Source organism: Ictidomys tridecemlineatus, chromosome 11 (genome assembly GCF_052094955.1).
Source record: "Ictidomys tridecemlineatus isolate mIctTri1 chromosome 11, mIctTri1.hap1, whole genome shotgun sequence".
Lineage (NCBI taxonomy): Eukaryota > Metazoa > Chordata > Mammalia > Rodentia > Sciuridae > Ictidomys > Ictidomys tridecemlineatus.
The window spans coordinates 33372040-33391426 of record NC_135487.1 but is presented as its reverse complement, the minus strand read 5'-3'; the positions used below and the strand labels follow the sequence as shown (position 1 = coordinate 33391426).

General features: G+C 38.1%; 1 protein-coding gene across 5 annotated transcripts in view; it reads left to right on the top strand.

Annotated features, from left to right (window-relative positions):
• Positions 1-1874: 1874 nt before the first annotated feature.
• Positions 1875-19387, top strand: part of Tesk2 (testis associated actin remodelling kinase 2) — a 140642-nt gene continuing 123129 nt past the window's right edge. For 3 of the 5 annotated variants that reach the window (XM_078026166.1, XM_078026164.1, XM_078026165.1), the window contains exon 1: positions 1875-2219. The gene's annotated coding sequence lies outside the window, so the exon portion shown is untranslated. Of the gene's footprint in view, positions 2220-8921; positions 8988-19387 lie in introns of all 5 variants that reach the window. The other 2 variants (XM_040288577.2, XM_078026163.1) reach the window with 2 other exon arrangements.

Genomic DNA, 19387 nt, shown 5'->3' with positions numbered 1-19387 from the left:
TTGGTATGTGGTGCTGAGGATCAAACCCGGGCACACGCATGCCAGGAGAGCGCGCTACCTGCCACTTGAGCCACATCCCCAGCCCCTGCTTTTATTTTGAGACAAGCTCTTTCTAAGTTTCTTGGGGCCTCGCTCAGTTGCTGAGATTGGCTTTGAACTTGTAATCTTCCTGCCTCAACCTCCTGAGTTGCTGGGATTACAATGTGTGCCACCATGCTTGGTGGATGTTTTTTGAGAGCAGCTTCATTATGTATTTCCCTAAGCTAAAATGTGCAGTGGGTTTATGGAAAGGTCTCAACTCTTATCCCAGTGTAGGTTGAGAGAGGAGATAATTACTGATATAAAAGTATAATAAAAGGCTGAGGTGAGCCCATCATGCACATCTATAATCCCAGCAATTTGGGAGGTCAAAGCAGGAGAATCATGAGTTGGAGGCCAGCCTCAGAAACTTAACAAGGCCCTCAGCAACTTAGTAAGACCCTGTCTCAAATAAATAAGTAAACAAACAAACAAATGAATAAAGCTGAGGATGTTGCTCCCCCACCTCCTTTCAATCACCAGTCCCTCCCCCCACCATCAAAAAAAAAAAAAAAAAAAAAAAAGAAGCGAGTAGGACAGAACTACTTCAGTTATATGTACATTCATGGCTTTGGCCTAACTAGCAGACAGGTCAACAGGGAGAGGGCCTTGGACATTTGAATAATTACAGGTCAGTTGTCCTCAGTTTTTTCCTCTCAGCATGGAGGAATTGCTGAGAGCAAAGTGATAGAGATAAACCTGACTCAGACCCAGCAGACCCAAGTTAAAAAAAACAAAAACTTCCCATCAAGCCTCACCTTCCTGCTGAAGCAAATGCAAAGAACCCCTGACCTTTACATCTTTCACTGGCAGGTGATTTATCTGGCATGATTACATTAACTCTGATTGCTACCAATACTCTATGCATCAAGCTCTGTAGGAGACAGGCTTGTAAAGTTGCCCATTTTCTCACAACAGAAATATTAAATAACAATGTGGAACAGTGGTATATGAACTGTCACCAGGTGGCAGCACATGATTTGTTGCCAGGAGAATGATACTGAGACGGTTTTGGGCTAGAAGCACTGAATTGGGGTGATCTTTTTTTCTTTTCAGATTCTGTGAGCTACTAATTAATCTTACTAAAACAATGCCCTGTTCAGATCACACTACTGTTCAAGAATAGCTCTCACAGCATAAAAAACAAAGGACAAATTAGGAATTTAAACCCAACCCACGTTCAGCCTCTTTCCATTATTACCTGCTCTAAGCCTTCACCGAATCCAATCTTTTAGTATAGATGAATTTTCTTTTCCGTTTTTTTGTTTTGCTCTACTAATTTCTCTTACTATCTTAATTCGCTAATGCTAACCTATGCATTATTTTTTCCTTCTCACCAAACTTAGATCATGTAGGACGTCACGTTCATAAAACTTTTCCTTCCTCTGCCAACCCCAAAGCCGCGCCACTGAAGTTCCTTTTCAATTAGCTTTATCGATTACCGGTCTCTTCTGTCTTTTTGACATTTTGATTGGCCCATCTTGTTTTTACTGTCCCGCCCCAGAGGCTCCTGGACTTGGATTTCCCCCAGGTGTATTCTCCCTCTTGGGTTCCGCCTTTCCAACACACTGCCTCTTCTGTTTTTACCTCCATTTCCTTTCTATTGGTTCCCTTCGTCCTCCAAGAGTTGGCGCCTAGGGCTGTTGATTGGCTTCTCTGGATGCCCATTGTGCCCGCCCTCATACCACGTGGCATGCCTAACGCTAATTGGGCAATTCCACTGGCTCCATTATTAAGGATTGGCGGTTGATTGGCTGCTCTGAGGGAGGGCCCGAGAAGAGGGGCGTGGCCAGCCCAGGCACCTCCCCCAACCCCGTGCCCCAGGCGTTTCAGTCGCTCGCGGCTGGAGAGCTCAGTGGAGCTTCCAGCTGCCCTATGGGTGTCGCTTTTTGGGTCGTCCTGGCCCCGCCAAATAAGCGCGGGTAGACGCCCCGACTTCGGGGCCATGGCAGTAGCCTTCTCGTCCTCCGCCGCCGATAGTTCAGCGGAGACGCCCGCAACTGCGCGAAGGACCCCCACAGCCTCCGCGGGCTAAAAAGCCGCTGCCTCGACGGAATTGTGAAGACTACTATGCTCGGTCTTGGACGCTGCCTCCCCTTCCCGCCCGTGCAGATACCCTTCGGAAGCTCAGTCCGCCTCAGGTAAAGTCAGGAGATGCGTGAGACACGAACCCGGGACTTCTCGGCCCGCGCGCGGGTGCTACCACTCCTCGGCCCCCGAGTATTGGCTCACGGGTCGCTTAGCACCCAACAGGACTCGGTGGCTTCCCAGAAGTCCTCCACACAGAACACTCCCCTTCTTGGTCCCTTGCTCTTTCTCTTCTCGCTTCTCCCAGGTTCTCGGGACCGGCACCCGCTTCTCTTATTAGAGGCCGGGAACCCATTAGAAATCATCGCATGTCAGAGACCTTCCTCAATTTTAAGATTTAGGAATCCTTCAATTCTTGGAAAACTTTGTGAAACCTCCGGCTCCGCAGTGGGAGCCTCCCTTAGAACGCATTCGTGCATCAAGTCTGGACTGCTTCTCAAACATGTACTTCCCTCAAACATGCTCTTCCCTCGAAATCGTTCACTTCTCCCTTCGAAAGATACTTCCCTCCCCTCAGATACCATTGTCACCCCCTTTCTCCCTTGTCGTCTTTGCTCTCCTTTTCCCTCCTCTGCTTTTTACCCTTCACTTTGAAGACTGTGGAGTAAGCCACTATTCAGAGTTAGCCAGAAATGAAAGCTGGGGTTGTCCAATTAAAAAGCCTTTCAATTTATACCTCCGAGAAAAACTTGCTAAAGAATTGGGACTTTCTGTAGGCATGTGAAATATTGAAGGCTTGTGACCAGAAGTTTGATGTGATTGAATTATCTCTGGTGAAAATTGTGCAGGAAGTATTCAAAGTGAAGACAGGAGGCCTAGGCAGAAAACTAATGTGCTAATCTGATGGGAGAGGATAAACTGGCATGATGTGAGGAAAATGAGAATACCACCCAATACCAAGAGGTTTCAAAATAGAGTTGAGAGGGGTCTTTTTTTGGCGAGGAAGTGAAGTTCTGATGTGGCTTATGGTATGAATTGGTGTCCTTAATAGAAATAGAGACTATAAAGAAGCAAGTCTAGCTGAGTGAGGTGCTGCTCACCTGTAATCCAGCAACTTGGGAGACTGAGGCCAGAGATCACAGGTTCCAGGCCTCAGCAATTTAATGAGACCCTGTCTCAAATTAAAAAAAAAAAAAATAAAAAAAGGAATGGTGAATTTGCTCACTGGGTGGAGTGCCATGGGTTCAATACCAAGTATTGTTATTAAAAAAAAAAGAAAAAAAGAAAAAACTTTGAGTGAAGGCAGTGAATTGGTTTTTGGTTTTGGATGAGTTGTTTGAGGTGTGTATATTTGTTTCCATATACACAAGTTGGGAGAAAGGTTGGAACTGAATACAAATTTAAGAATCAAGAGACTATATTGGGGGGCTGGGGATGTGGCTCAAGCGGTAGCGCGCTCGCCTAGCATGCGTGCGGCCCGGGTTCGATCCTCAGCAGCACCACATACCAACAAAGATGTTGTGTCCGCCAAGAACTAAGAAAAAATAAATAAATGTTAAAATTCTCTCTCTCTCTCTCTGTCCCCCTCTCTCTCACTCTCTCTTTAAAAAAAAAAAAAAAAAAAAAAAAAAAAAGAGACTATATTGGGCTGGAGTTATAGCTCAGTGGCAGAGTGCTTGCTTAGCACATGTGAAGCACTGGGTTCTATTCTCAGTACTACATAAAAATAAGTAAGTAAAATCAAGGTATTGTGTCCATCTACAACTAAAAAAATTTTTAAAGAGAGAGACTATTGATATTTGAAGCCTTAGTATGGAATGTTAATACTAAAAGAAGAGGAAAAAAGGTCCATGAACCAGAAGAAGCACCATTGTTTGAAGGATAATAGATATTGAAAAAGAGAAAGTAAAGGAATGGGACAAGAAATTAAACAGAATGGCATTGTTATAGAAGTCAAAGGAAGAAAGTTTCAAGTGGGAAGAGAGTGACCATCAGTGTCAGGTGCTACAGAGGATCAAGTGGAATAAAAATTAGACGCCACCAAATTTAGCAACTAGGAAGTTACTTATTTCCTTTGAAAGGCAGTTTTGATAGTGTGGCAAGGATGTCAGTAGTCAGGTCATGATAAATCATCTGATTCCTCTTATTTGAGGAATAAATGGGTAAAATTACTCTTTTAATAATGGTTATAGCCAGGCATGGTGGTGCATGCCTATAATCCTAGCAGTTCTGGAAACTGAGGCAGGAGGATTGCAGGTTCAAAGCCAGACTCACCAATTCAGCAAGGCTGTAAGCAACCTAGTGAGACTCTTTCTCAAAATGAAAAGGGCTAGGGATAAGGCTTAATGGTTAATGTCCTTCGTTCAAAAAAAAAAAAAATGGTTGTGAAAGAGAGCTACTGGTAGTGAGACTAGTTTTTATTGAGAATTTGCTATATGCCATGTACCATAAAGATGGTTTGTAGAGCTGGGTATGGTAGTGGACACCTGTGATCTCAGAGACTTGGAAAACTGAGGCAGAAAGATCTTAAGTTCAAGACCAGCCTCAGCAACTTAGTGAGACCTTGTCTCCAAATAAAAAGGACTAGCTAAGTAATTCACTGGTAGAGCCCTTGGGTTCAATCCTCCGTGCCTTAAAAAAAAAAAAAAAGTTTTATATATCCCTATAGCCTGTGCCTCAGTGGTAGAACACTTGCAAAAATATGGTTACCTGTAGACAAGAATTTGAACAAGGTCTACCTATTTGTGAAATCTGTGTTTCAGATTATGACATGTATATCTTTTTAATGTGGGTGAAATGTAGGTTGTTGGGTAAATTTACCTAGAACCTAACATTGGGCATTTCTTTTTGTCCTTTTAAATTTTATTTTGAGAATTGAACCCACAGGTGCTCTACCACCGAGCTTCATCCTCAGTTCAGCTTAAGTTGCTGAGGGTGACCTTGAACTTGTGATCCTCCTGTTTTAGCTTCCAGAGTTGTTGGGATTATAGGTGTGTACCACCATACCTGGCTGGTTTGTTTTTTCATACACACACACACACACACACACACACACACACACACACACAATACCTTTACTTATTTATCTTTATGTGGTGCTAAGGATTGAACCCAGGACCTCACACATGCTAGGTGAATGTTCTGCCACTGAACCACAACCCCAGTCCCAAAGTCAATCCTTCTTTTTTTTTTGTGTGTGTGTGTGTGTGGGTGGGTGGTGCTGGGGATTGAACCCAGGGTCTTGTGCATTTGGGGCAAACACTCTGCCAACTGAGTTATATCCCCAGCCCCTGGCTAGTTTTATTTAATTGTAAAACAAACACATGTGCTCATTCCCTTGAATTTATTTAGAATTAAAGTTTACTTATTTTTAGTGTTTTCCTCCTGTGTAAAAGTGTTTATGGATATATTCTTAGTATCATACATTTCATTTTGTACAAAATAAATGTGTTTGAGTTTGAAATCTTTATTTATTTTTTTTAGTTGTAGTTGGACACAATACCTTTATTTTGTTTGTTTATTTTTATGTGGTGCTGAGGATCGAACCCAGTGTCTCACACATGTTAGGTGAGCATTCTACGGCTGGGCCACAACCCCAGCCCTGAATTTGAAATCCATGATAAGGACTTTTATGGGAATTTCATCTTTTTTAAAAAAAATTTTTAATATTTATTTTTTAGTTGTAGTTGGACACAATATCTTTATTTCACTTATTTATTTTTATGTGGTGCTGAGGATCGAACCCAGGGTCTCACATGTGCGAGATGAGTGCTTTACCGATAAGCCACAACCCCAGCCCGGAATTTCATCTCTTTCTAGTTGATGAAACCCAATTTTTATGTTGTATTGTGTGGGTGATGGTGAATGTTGTGGACCAACAATGGGTATTATACTGTTTCCCAAGTCATCAAATGGAAATGACTTCAGTGTAGTCTCACTTGTGTTATTTTTGCTGAGCAATCAGGGAGTGGTTGTTTCAGAGAAAAGCCAACTTAGAATTTTTAAATCTTCCATTCCTGAACATTTTATTTTCTTTTAGTTTTTTTGTGATACTTGGGGATGGAACCTAGGGATGTCTTACCACTGAGTTACATCCCCAGTTCTTTTTTTTAATTTTTTTATTTTGAGGATTGGGAATATAGATCAGTGGTAGTGTGCCTGCCTTGCACAATGAGGCCCTGGGTTTGATCCCCAGTACCACACACAAAAAATTGCCTGATGTGGTGGTGCATACCTGTAATTTCCATGCCTTGGGAGACTGAGGCAGGAGAATCACAAGTTCAAGGTCATCCTCAGCAATTTAGCAAGACCCTGTCTCAAAAATTAAAAGGGCTGGGAATGTAACTCAGTGGTAAAGGCCCCTAGGTTCAGTCTCTAATACCAAATCAATCCATCAGTCAATAAGTTTTATTTTGAGACAGGGTTTTGCTGTGTTGCTGAGGCTGGTAGAACTGAACTGGTGATTCTCCTGCCTCACCTTCACAAGTTGCTGGGATTATAGGCACGTGTCATCATGCCAGGCATTCTTGAATATTTTAGAAAGGCAGTATGATCAAAAGAAAAATATTGAAAGTTTCATCCCATGCCTTTCCCCCATCTGCCCCATTCCTTGTCCTCTTGCAGTGATCTTTTTTTCCATTGTTGGGAATTGAACTCAGGGCCTCTTGCATGCTTGATAAGTGCTCTGCCACTTTTAGCTAAAAATGCATCAACATCCCCTATCTTTACATTCTTTTAGACTTTCTTGAGGCAAATGCTTACAAACATGAGTATATAATTTTATTTGTCCCATTTTTCATGTAAAAGTCCTATGGTTCCCCACTGTTTTGCATTGCTCTCCATCTGCAGTCTTGACTTTTCACTTAATATATCTTAGAGACTTTTCCAGGTCAGTACATAGAAAGCTTCCTCATTCTTTTTTATTTGTTTTTAAGAACTTGTATAGTATCCAATAGATTTCCATGGAATGGATGTATCATAGTTTATTTAACTAGTTCCTCATTATGGATATTTATGTTTCAGTTTTCAAATGTTACAAGCAATGTTGTATTGAAGACCTTTGGACATGCTGTTTTACATGTGTTCAAGGGTATTTATGGGATAAATTCACAGAAGTGGAATTTCTAAGTTAAAGTATATTTGCAGTTTTCATTATGAAATTTATTGCTAAATTGCCTTCCTTAGAGGTTGTTCCTATATACATTGCCTGTACACTCACTACATTGGTTGTATTGTAGCTAATATTTATATAATGCTTACTGTATGCATGGGCACTGTTCTTAGTGCTTCACATACATTACCTTATTTAATCTTAGTGAAATTCCTATGAGGTAGGTGATTTTATTACCTCTGTTTTTCAGATGAATACACTAAAGAATAGAAAATTTATATGACTTGTCCAAATCACACAGCTAATTAAGCAGTTGAAGTTTAAACTAAGTACTCTGGCTCTAGGATCAGTGATGTTAGTGTTATGCCTTGCTGTTATCAAACTTGAATTTTTGCCAATCTGATAGGGAGAAATTGTACCTCAGAGTAGTTTTAGTTTTTAAAAAATTATGCTAAGTATCTTTTTATATGTTTGAGTTATTTCTTTTCTGTTTGAGTTATATGTCCTTTTTCCTTAACTACCTGTTTAAGTCTTTTACTTATTTTTCTGTTAAGTCATATATCTCAATTTTCTATTGATTTGTAGGACACCTTATCCCCTGCCCCAGAGCTGGGGATTGAACTGAGGGCCTTGAGAATGCTCTTCCATGGAGCTACACCTCCAGCTCTGTTGTGATATTTGTCTTCTGTCTTATTCCCACATGGAAATTTTATATTTCTATGTAGGCTAACTTCTCAAACTTTTCTTTATGGCTTTTGGATTTTAAGTTATAATTGAGAGAGGCCCTCTGAATTTCAGTTGTTAGTTTTTTAATCTATCCAGCAGGGTCAAGAAAACAGAATTATTGTGAAGGTCAAAGTGCTTTGTGAATTGTAAACTGTAAATCATTATACAGATTAAATATGATGTTATTTATTAATTTGTCTTTTGAACAAGTTGTACAGAGGCTGTCATCTTTTTGCTTGCATTAAATAGAATAGAATGATACAGCTGGATGTGGTGGTTCTCTCCTATAATCCCAGCAGCTCAGGAGGCTGAGGCAGGAGGATTGCAAGTTCAAAGCCAGCCTTAGCAAAAGCGAGGTGCTAAGTAACTCAGTGAGACCCTATCTCTAAATAAAATACAAAATAGGGCTGGGGATGTGGCTCAGTAGTCAAGTGTCCCTGAGTTCAATCACCATACCAAAAAAAAAAAGAACGATATAACTTTCATCTGCAATATGGAAAACTAGGATGGTATTGCTCTTATGATTGTTTTCCTTGGATAATTTGCATGGGATTGTTTTCTATATGATTTCCACAATGATTAAATCCTGAAATATTTTTGCATATTTTAGTCTTACTGTTCCTTGTATTACAATTTGACTAAAAGTTATTAATATATTTTACTTTCATATTAGCTATGGTTCACAAATTTATATACTCTTACTTTTGGTACCAATCTTACTGACTGTTAGGAATTTACAATTTGGGAAGGCTAAAATAATTTTTGTAATTATCAAAGAAATGCATATTTATTAAGGAAGAATTGGGAAATTGGAACGATTTCAAGAGAGAAGATAAAAGTTTATCAGAATCTGTCCATGATTTAATGAGTTAATAACCAGTGTTAACATTTTGGATGTCCTCTTAGAATTTGTTTGTTTTTTTTTTTTTTTTTTTGAGAGAGAGAGAGAGAGAGAGAATTTTTAATATTTATTTTTTAGTTCTCGGCGGACACAACATCTTTGTATGTGGTGCTGAGGATTGAACCTGGGCCACACGCATGCCAGGTGAGCGCGCTACCACTTGAGCCACATCCCCAGCCCCTCTTAGAATTCTTACTGTGTATATTCTTATTACATATATGTATAGTATCAAAACCAACTCTCCAGGCTTGGCATTGTGCCTGTCTCCTAGGAGGTGTTAAATAAATATTTAGTACTTAATTATAACTGACTGAATGAAAGAGTTAATTTTTATTTTTTTATTGAAGATTGAACTCAGAAGCGCTTCACTACTCAGTAACATTCCTTTCCCTTTTTTGGGGGGGTAGTACTGGGGATTCAACTCAGGGTCACTCAACTACTGAGCTACATTTTCACCCCTGTTTTGAATTTTATTTAGATACAGGTTCTGACTGGGTTGCTTAGCACTTTGCTGTTGCTGAGGCTGACTTTGAACTCGCAATTCTCCTGCTTCAGCCTCCTGAGCTGCTGGGATTACAGGCATGGGCCACCATACCCAGCCTCCCCTGCTCTCCCTTTTTTTTAAAAGAGGTTTTTTTTTTTTTTTTTTTTTTTTTTGTTTTTATGGTGCTGGGAATTGAACCCAGGGCCTTGTGCATGCGAGGCAAGCACTCTACTATCCCTAGCCCCTCCCCTGCCCTTTTTGTTTTTTTGGTACTGGGGATTGAACTTGGTGGCACTTAACCACTGAGCCACATCTCCAGCCCTTTATTGTATTTTATTTAGATACAGTGTCTGAGTTGCTTAGCACTTTGCTAAGTTGCTAAGGCTGGCTTTGAACTCAGAATTCTCCTGCCTCAGCCTCTGAAGCTGCTGGTATTACAGCTGTGTGCTACCATGCCTGGCTTGTTTATTTTGAGACAGGATCTTGCTAAGTTGCTTAGGGCCTGGTAAGTTGCTGAGGATGACCTTGAACTTGCAATTCTCCTGCCTCAGCCTCCTGAGCCACTGGGATTATAGGAGTGTGATGTTGTGCCCAATTAAGAATTTATTTTTTTTAATATAGAAAGTATGAAATATCAGTGTCCTATTTTCTTTTTTCTCCACTGTATATTTTAAAAAATTGTTTTTTAGTTGTAGATGGACACACATTATCTTTATTTATTTTTATGTGGTGCTGAGGATTGAACCCAGTGCCATAGTCCCAGCCCCTCCACTGTATATCACTTTGACTTGTGTTGTAGTATTGCAATTTCTGTGTCACAATTCATTTGAAGGTAATTTCAAGTCCAGGTCCGCATGGAGCTCATAGTCTGGTGAAAGAGACAGGTAACCTACAGTTAAAATACTATATGATAACTGTAATAACAGATTTGTATAGAGCATTATGAAAACACAGAAAAAGGATATTGAGGGGTCAGAGAACACTTCCCACATGAGAGGATTACTTGAGAGAGCCATGTGGAAAAAACTAGGAAGAACCCCTCAAGGAGACAGAGTATTAAATGTGTAGGCACTCAAGTATAAGCAGGGCCCTACAAAAAACTCTATATTTGCAGTAGATTGTGTTTGTGGGTGGAGAAAAAGAAATAAATGGGGTTGGAGATGTGGGTAGGAGTCAAAGGAGGAAGAGCCTTTATATGACACACGAAGGCTTGTCAAAAGTTTGCTCAGCCTGGAAGATATATTGGAAGAGGTGAGAGGGGAGATAGGAAGACCAAAAGACATTAGTTGAATACCAAATAAGTATAGTTAAAAAGTACTACAAGAGCTGGAATGAGGTGAACATCACTTAAGCCAAGGTAGGAATGGAGCCCTGCATTAGAAAGGTGGGCTAAATCTGGAGGGTAAAAAATGATTGCCATTTTTTTTGGGGGGAGGGGTACCAGGGATGAAATTCAGGGGCACTCGAGTTCCATCTAGTTGAACTACGAGTCACACCCCCAGCACTGTTTTGTATTTTATTTTATTTTATTTATTTTTATTTTTTTTAGAGTGATAGAGGGAGGGAGAGAGAGAGAGAGAGAGAGAATTTTAATATTTATTTTTTAGTTATTGGCGGACACAACATCGTTGTTTGTATGTGGTGCTGAGGATTGAACCCGGGCGGCACGCATGCCAGACGAGCGTGCTACCGCTTGAGCCACATCCCCAGCCCTGTTTTGTATTTTATTTAGAGGCAGGGTTTCACTGAGTTGCTTAGCCACCTCACCTTTGCTGAGGCTGGCTTTGAACTTGTGATTCTCCTGCCTCAGCCTGCTGAGTTGCTAGGATTACAAGTGTGAACCACCATATCTGGCTATTTGTTTTCTTCAATTTCGAGGCAGGGGCTCAGTAAACTGCTGAGGCTAGTCTTGAACTTGTGATCCTCCTATCTCAGCTTTCCGATTAGCTGGGATCTTGTGCTAGTGTACCTAGGTGTATCTTTGGATTCTTAAAAACCACATAACTCTATTGGCATGATAAAGCTCTGTTCTTATTGCAGTATCAAAAGCTCAGGAAAAACATATTAAAAGCTCTCTTAAACGTCCGTAAGTAGAGCTGGAGGTGTAGTTCAGCGATTGATTACCTAACATGAAGGCTCTGGGTTTGATCCGAAGGACAAACAAAAAGTTCCATAACTACATTATGAAATACATCTCTAATTGAACCGTATTTGTTTTTCCTAAACTTTCATTAAAAAGAAAATATATAAAGGAAGCAAACCCCTATCGGAGGAAATATCAGCTAGTATGCTACAGTTAATATAAATCAGTTTAATGACTACATTTTTTTGCATTTGTATTTCCATATAGTCATAACCGAGTGTTTTAAGAGACTCAGGATCATTATACATTGATATTATGTGCACCATGCCATATTTTTTTGGGACACAGTACTTTTATTTATTTATTTATTCTTTTATATGGTTCTGAGGATCAAACCCAGTGTCTAACATGTACTAGGCAAGAACTGTACCCACTGAGCTACAACCCCGGCTCTACATTTCTTATATCAATTAACTAATATTCCATTTTATGCTTATAGATGGAATATATCATAATGGAAAGTTTAGAATTAAGAATACAGAAAAAATCATAATCTTTTTACCTCCAAATAAATGATAACTCTGGTACAATTTCTTTTGGTACATACTTTTACACAGTTATAATTGTTTACTCAATTTTTTTTTGTTTTTTGCCCTTCCCTTTTTTCGTTTTATATATCAGTTTTATTTCACATAACTATATAGTCTCAACTATTATGGGAGGAAGAGGATTTTTTTTTTTTTTTTTAGTTTCCAACCCTTTTCTTGTGTGTGTGAGATATTGGGGATTGAATCCAAGGTATTGTGTATACTAATCCTCTACCACTGAGCTACATCCCCAACCGTTGTTCTAACCTCTTTAGCTTTTTTAAAAAGTATTTTATTTTAAATTTTTTTTTATGTGGTGCCGGGGAACGAACCCAGTGCCTCACACATGCTATGCAAGCGCTCTACCACTGAACCACAACCCTGGCCCCTAACCTCTTTATCTTTATTTAAAAAAAAAAATGAAAAATAGCTGGGCACCATGCAGCCTGTAATCCCAACAATTTGGAAAGCTGAGGCAGGAGGATAACAAATTTGGGACCAGACAGAGCAACATAGTAAGACCACCCCATCTAAAACAACAAAAGTAATGCATGATAATTGTAAAAAGTATCAACCTAAGAGAAATGTATTGTATGATAAATGAGTCTCTTATAATCCATCAAGATGACAGTTTAGTATATATATCTTCTAAATTATTTTCTAGGTTATACTATTTTTGTTTATTTAATAAAATAAAAACAAGCCAGGCACAGTGGCTCATGCTTGTAATCCCAGCAGCTTGGTAGGCTGAGGCAGGAGGATTCCAAGTTCAAAGCCAGACTCAGCAACTTAGTGAGACCCTGTCTCAAAATGAAAAATAAAGGGCTGGGGATGTGGCTCAAGCGGTAGCATGCTCACCTGGCATGCACGCGGCACTGGGTTCAATCCTCAGCACCACATAAAAATAAAATAAAGATGTTGTGTCCACCAAAAACTAAAAAATAAATATTAAAAAATTTCTTTCTCTCTCTCTCTCTCTCTCTCTCTCTCTCTCTCTCTCTCTCTCTCTCTCTGTTAAAAGAAAAATAAAAAGATCTGGTAGGGAGGGCTGGGGTTGTAGAGCACTTGCCTAGTACATTTGAGGCACTAGATTTGATCCTCAACACCACATAAAAATAACTAAATAAATAAATGTATTGTGTCCATCTACAACTAAAAAAAAAAAGATACAAATAAATAAAAAAAAATCTTGGGATGTGGCTCAGTGGTTAAGTGCCCCTGGGTTCAATCCCCAATACCAATAAATAAAAAATAAAAACAAGATTGCACTTTGCATTCTACTTTGCCACTTTTCTGTTGTCACTTCCAAGAGACTTGGACATCTTTCCGTGTCAGTATGTATAGAATTTACCTCATTCCTCTTTTATTCCCTTTTTTCCTCCCACCAGTCCTGGGTATTCAACCCGGAATGCTAGGCAGGCTCTTTACCAGTGTAGCTTAGAGCCATATTCCCAGGCCTGCCTCATTCTTTTAATGACTACACAATGTTAAAGTATATAAATGACTATAATTTAATTAACCTATTGCTATTGAAGGATGTTGATTATCTCCAATTTTTCTGTTAACAAAAATGTGTCAATTAGTATTCTCGTATATATATCTTTGTATACTAACAATAACTATCTTGATTTTTTTGAGGGGAATGCTGGAGATTGAATCCAGGGTCTCATGCATGCTAAACACATATTCCACTACTGATCCCCCATTGTCATTTAAAAAAAATTATTATTTTTTTTAGTTTTAGGTGGACACAGTATCTTTATTTTATTTTAATGTGGTGCTGAGAATCGAACCCAGTGCCTCACGCATGCTAGGCAAGCCTGCTACCACTTGAGCCACATCACCAGCCCCCATTGTCATTTTAATAGCTATAAAATATTCATTTTAACAGAAATAATACATTTGAGAAAGGAAATATGGATGAATAAAAAATTATTTGTTAAACTTTAGATAATCTTTCATGTTATTAATTTTATTTTTTATCCAATTCCTTCTTTAACCTTTGTAATGTAATCTAAGAAATGTTAATCTTGAAACCCACATAACCTTATAATATTTTAGCATCTCAGGTCATTTGAATAGGGTCCAGTATCTGTCTCATGTTATTTCATGTTTCAGCGTAAAAAGTTATAGCTATACTGAGAGAAACCATTGAGCTATATCCCCAGCCTTTCTCATTTTTGTTTTCAGGCAGGGTCTTGCCAAATTACCTAGGTTGTACTCAAACTTGCTTGATCCTTGTTGCCTCAGCCTCCTAAGTAGCTCGGATTACTGTGCCCTGCTGAAACTATATATATATATATATATATATATATATATATATATATATATATATATATATAATTTTTTTTTTTTCCCCTTGTGATACTGTTGATTTAACTCAGGGGCACTGTACCACTGAACTAAATTCTTAGTCTCTCTCTCTCTCTCTCTCTTTTTTTAGTAATTATTTTATTTTATTTTATTTTATTTATTTTTATGTGGTGCTGAGGATTGAATCAGGGTCTCCCATGTGCTAGGCGCATGTGCTAGGCAAGTGCTCTACCATTGAGCCATACCCCAGCCCCAAGCCTTTTATTTTTTGTTTTGCTGAATTGTTGAGGCTGACCTCAAACTTGAAGTCAACTTGCCCCAGCTGAGTAGCTGAGATTACAGGAGTGTATTACCATACACAACTAAAACCATGTTATTTGTATCTAGATTGTGCAAAACAGTCTATAGTCATACATGAATTCTATCCTAGGTATATCACACATGTAATATTATGCAATTTTTGCTATTTTAATTATTTATTTTTGGTACCGGCATTGAATTCAGACATCCTTTATCACTGAGCTGCATCCTCAGTCTGTTTTATTTTTTATTTTGAGACAGGATCTCCTTAAATTGCCCAGGCTGACATGGTATTTACAATCTTCCTGTTTCATTCTTCTGAGTCACTGGGATTACAGGTGTGCAACACTGCACCCAGCTTTTGCTATTATATTTGAAAGGGATTTTGATTATTGGACAGCAATTAAATTTGTTTTTTTTTTTTTTTTGGTGTGTGTGTGTGTGTGTAATGCTGGGGATTGAACCCAGGGCCTTGTGCAAGAGAGTCAAGCAGTCTACCATCTGAGCTATATCCCTAGCCCAATTAAATTAGTTTTTGAAAAAATTTATATTTTGTGGTGCTGGGGTTTGAAGCCAGGGCCTCGAGTGCATGCTAGGCAAAATACTCTACCTCTGAGCTGTATTTCCAGACCCACTTGATTTCCTTTTTAAAATATTTATCTTCATTCATACTTCTCTGTCCTAACTACTGTGACATTAACCCTTCTTCTAATAATTTCATTAGCAATTATTGTACTGTACTATGTTCATTGTATCTTTCTGGGTGACTGAATGCCTGGAGAAATGAAATCATTTTTTATTCTGTCCTGTATATCCTTCTCCCAGAGAGGCAATATTAGTATAGTGATTAATAGTATAGGCTCTAGGCTCAAATCCTGGCTCTTTCACTTCTTGACTATGAGATTGGACTATTTATCTTATTCCTTTATGCCTTTGTTTCCATATTTGTAAAGTGAGGATAAGAGTAGTATTTTTTTTTTAAACAGATCAGGCTCTCCTTAATACCTTCCAAAAATACATTTAAATTCCAATTCCAATGTGAAGAGTAACACAAAATTGTATAAATAACTTATTGACAACAGGTTACTTTATCTACCTAAAGCATTGAATGATGTGAATAAATGCCAACCATATTTATTATTGTTATACAAATCTGAAACTTTTGCTATATGTAATTTTAGTTTGGATGTCACCAACTTGGCAAAATGGTTTCCTAAGCTTTACATTTAACTAAGTTGAACTTTTAAAGTACAATTTAGAATCCAGAGTGTATGGTAACAATAATCACAGGTCTGCATGGGTTAATAAAAATCAAATGCTAGCCTTAAATCTCTCATAACTTTTAGCAAACAGGGTTAATCATCAGAAATTGGCTTTGTCAAAGCAAACTGATATAAGATAGCTCTTCAAAAGACAGTGTGGCCCTTCTATGTCGGATACAATGTATAAAAAAGAGCACTTATTGGTGTCTTGCCTTTAAACATATATAAACTTTTACAAAACATTTAGACAAGGTTTAGACAGTTCTCAGATGCATCCATATACCTACTCACATATATTTAGGATGTCAACTATATTGTTATAACCTAAGGAATACTTGTTTCTTTTCTTTTTTTTTTTTTAAGAGAGAGGAGAGGGGGAGAGAGAGAGAGAGTGTGTGTTTTTATTTAATTTTATTTATTTTAGTTTTTTTTTTTTTCCGGTGGACACAACATCTCTTGTTTGTACGTGGTGCTGAGGATCGAACCCGGGCTGCACGCATGCCAGGCGAGCACGTTACTGCTTGAGCCACATCCCCAGCCCCAGGAATAGTTGTTTCTTAACCAGTTACAAAGTAATCATTTGACTTTAAAACAAATACAAAATTATCCATAATGAGAGCAGATCAATGTTTCAGACTTTGCTTCATATCAGTATATTAAAGTTCAAAATAACTTTAACTGAATGTGCTAATTATAGCCAATTAAATCAAACACAACTTTTTGAGATTTACTTTCTACAAACCTTCTGCGACTTACTTGAACACTCACAACTTCTTTACAACCTTAGTTTTGCCCACTTTCATCTTGGACTTTAGCCCAAGAATATTACTTCCCCCAAATACTTTACCATCCAAAAACATTTCTTTTACTTTCTGGTTTTCCATACTAATATATATTTCTATACCTACAACTTTCTTTTATCTTTTCTAGTTTTGGACCCTTTCTTAAATTCATATATTTTTTTGGGGTGGAGTACCAGGGGTTGAATTCAGGGGCACTCAGCCACTTAATCACATCCCCTAGCCTTTTAAAAATATTTTATTTAGAGACAGGGTCTCACTGATTTGCTTAGTACCTCATTAAGATGCTGAGGCTGGCTTTGAACTGGTAATCCTCTGCCTCAGCCTCCCAAGCCTCTGATATTACAGGTGTGCATCACCACACCTGGCAAGAAATAGTAGTATCTATTTTATAGGACTGTTATGAATATTAAATATAAAGCACTTGGAAAAGTTCTTGTATTATAATAAATGTTGAGCAAATATAATACCATCTATAATGTTAATATATAGTAACATCTACATATTAGTCTTTGACCTGATAGGAGCCCAGTTAATATTTGATTGAGTTAATAGAGGGAATTCCTGAATTGGCCAAAAGATTGAATTAGTTGACCTCTAAGTGCCTTTATAGCTTTCAAACCTAATTTTCTGTTTTGTGTCATGGCTTAACCTTTGGCCCAGGGATGGTAGATTCTAGTTATGTGGCAAATATAATGCTTATCCAAAATAGGCTAATGCACTTTTAAGAACTGGCTTTTGATCTGTCTGGCACTAACATATGCCATTGTGTATATTCGTGTCTAATTAAATAGGGGATGCCAGTTTTTATGCTTGAATGCCTTTTGTTTGAATGGAAACCGCAACTTATTATTTCACATCAGGATGGCAAACTCAGCAGTATTGCTTTTATTTTTAATTAGGCAGTCATCCTGAAATGTGTCTGTATTTGCTGCGTTGGTCCATAGAAAAGATAACAGCTGAGCAGACCTGTCATGTAGATTTGCCATGTGTTTGGTCTTGAAACACAACTAATATGCTTGTCAGTATTTTTGTTCTGGAAAATGAATGAACAGTTTCCTGGGCTACATATCACTCTTAACAAATCCTTATTTCATTTTGGATTATTTAGGGGATTTTAAAATTATAAAAATAAAGTATGTTTACGATATTAGCATGCTGTGTTTGCATTCTTTTTCTGTTTTTTACACTAGGATATAAAAGTTCACTGATAATTTATAAATCCATTTTCCTTATTTTGGGGGACTTCATTACCAACTCTGAACACCATGATTCCATATTTAGATGGACATTGAAGATTTTTGGTTGCTGGTTGATAGTGCCATATCCTGCTATCTGTGGTTGGTACTTTTTCAGTGATAGTGATAGTTTTTCAGGATTATATTTGTGCTTGCAATACAGTGAAGCTTCATCTATTTTGAGTTGTTATATTTTTCCTGTCACCTTGGCATCCATTTCTTAGAAAGTCTGTTTGAATTAATGCTCATTTTTTATGTCTGAAATGATGGAATGCTGATGGAGTTATCTGTGCATTTTTTTAGTGTCTCTATTGAGGCAGAATGGAGAAAGCTATAGCTTCTCTAGCTAATTTACAAATAATTTTTTAAAAATATTTTTTTCAGTTGTTGGTGGACCTTTATTTTATTTACTTATTTATATGTGGTGCTAAGAATAGAACTCAGTGCCTCACACATGCTGGGCAAGTGCTCTGCCACTGATTTACAACCATAGCCCAAAGTTTTAAATTTCTACATTTATAAATATTGAAGTTGAAAGCACATTTACTAAAAAATTATCTGGGGCCTGGGGCTGTGACTCAGTGGCAGAGCACTTGCCTAGCATGTGAGAGGCACTAGGTTTGATCCTTTGCACCATATAAAAATAAACAAATAGGGCTGGGGATGTGGCTCAAGTGGTATTGCGCTCGTCTGGCATGCGTGCAGCCCGGGTTCGATCCTCAGCACCACATACAAACAAAGATGTTGTGTCTGAAAACTAAAAAATAAATATTAAAAAATTCTCTTTCTTCTCTCTTTAAAAAAAATAAATAAATACATGCTATCTACTTAAGATTATCTGTGTGTGACCTTGTAAGCCACAAAATTTTGGTTTTTTTGAAAGACTACTAAAGGCTATTTCCTAGTCTAAGAACAATAATGATTAAACTTTTCTAACACAGTGTTTCTCAATTGGGGCACTACTGGCATTTGAGGCAGGACAATTGTTTGTTGTGCAGGACTGTTCTGTGAATTGTAGGACATTTAACTTCCCTGGCCTCTGCCCACTAAAATCCCACACTTCTGCCATTGTGACAATAGCTCCTCCCTAACAAGACAACTCTTTACACCCTAGAAATTTTTACATGCTCCTAGTTGAGACCCCTTGGGACTCAACCTAAAATGTTTTTAGTGAAGCAGATCAAATATTATTATCAGTTTTTCATTTAAAACTTTTTTTGGTAGTTAATAGATGGACAGAAAGCCTTTATTTTATTTGTTTATTTTTATGTGGTGGTAAGGATCGAACCCACTGCTTCACATGTACTAGACAAGTGCTCTGTCACTGAGCTACAGCCACAGCCCTCAGTTTTTCATTTTTAAAATCCAAATATTTTATGGTATTGGGGATTGAACTCAAGGGTGTCCTACCACTGAGCTATATCCCTAGTTCTTTTTATTTTGTATTTTAAAGTAGGATCTTCTAAGGTGCAGAAAC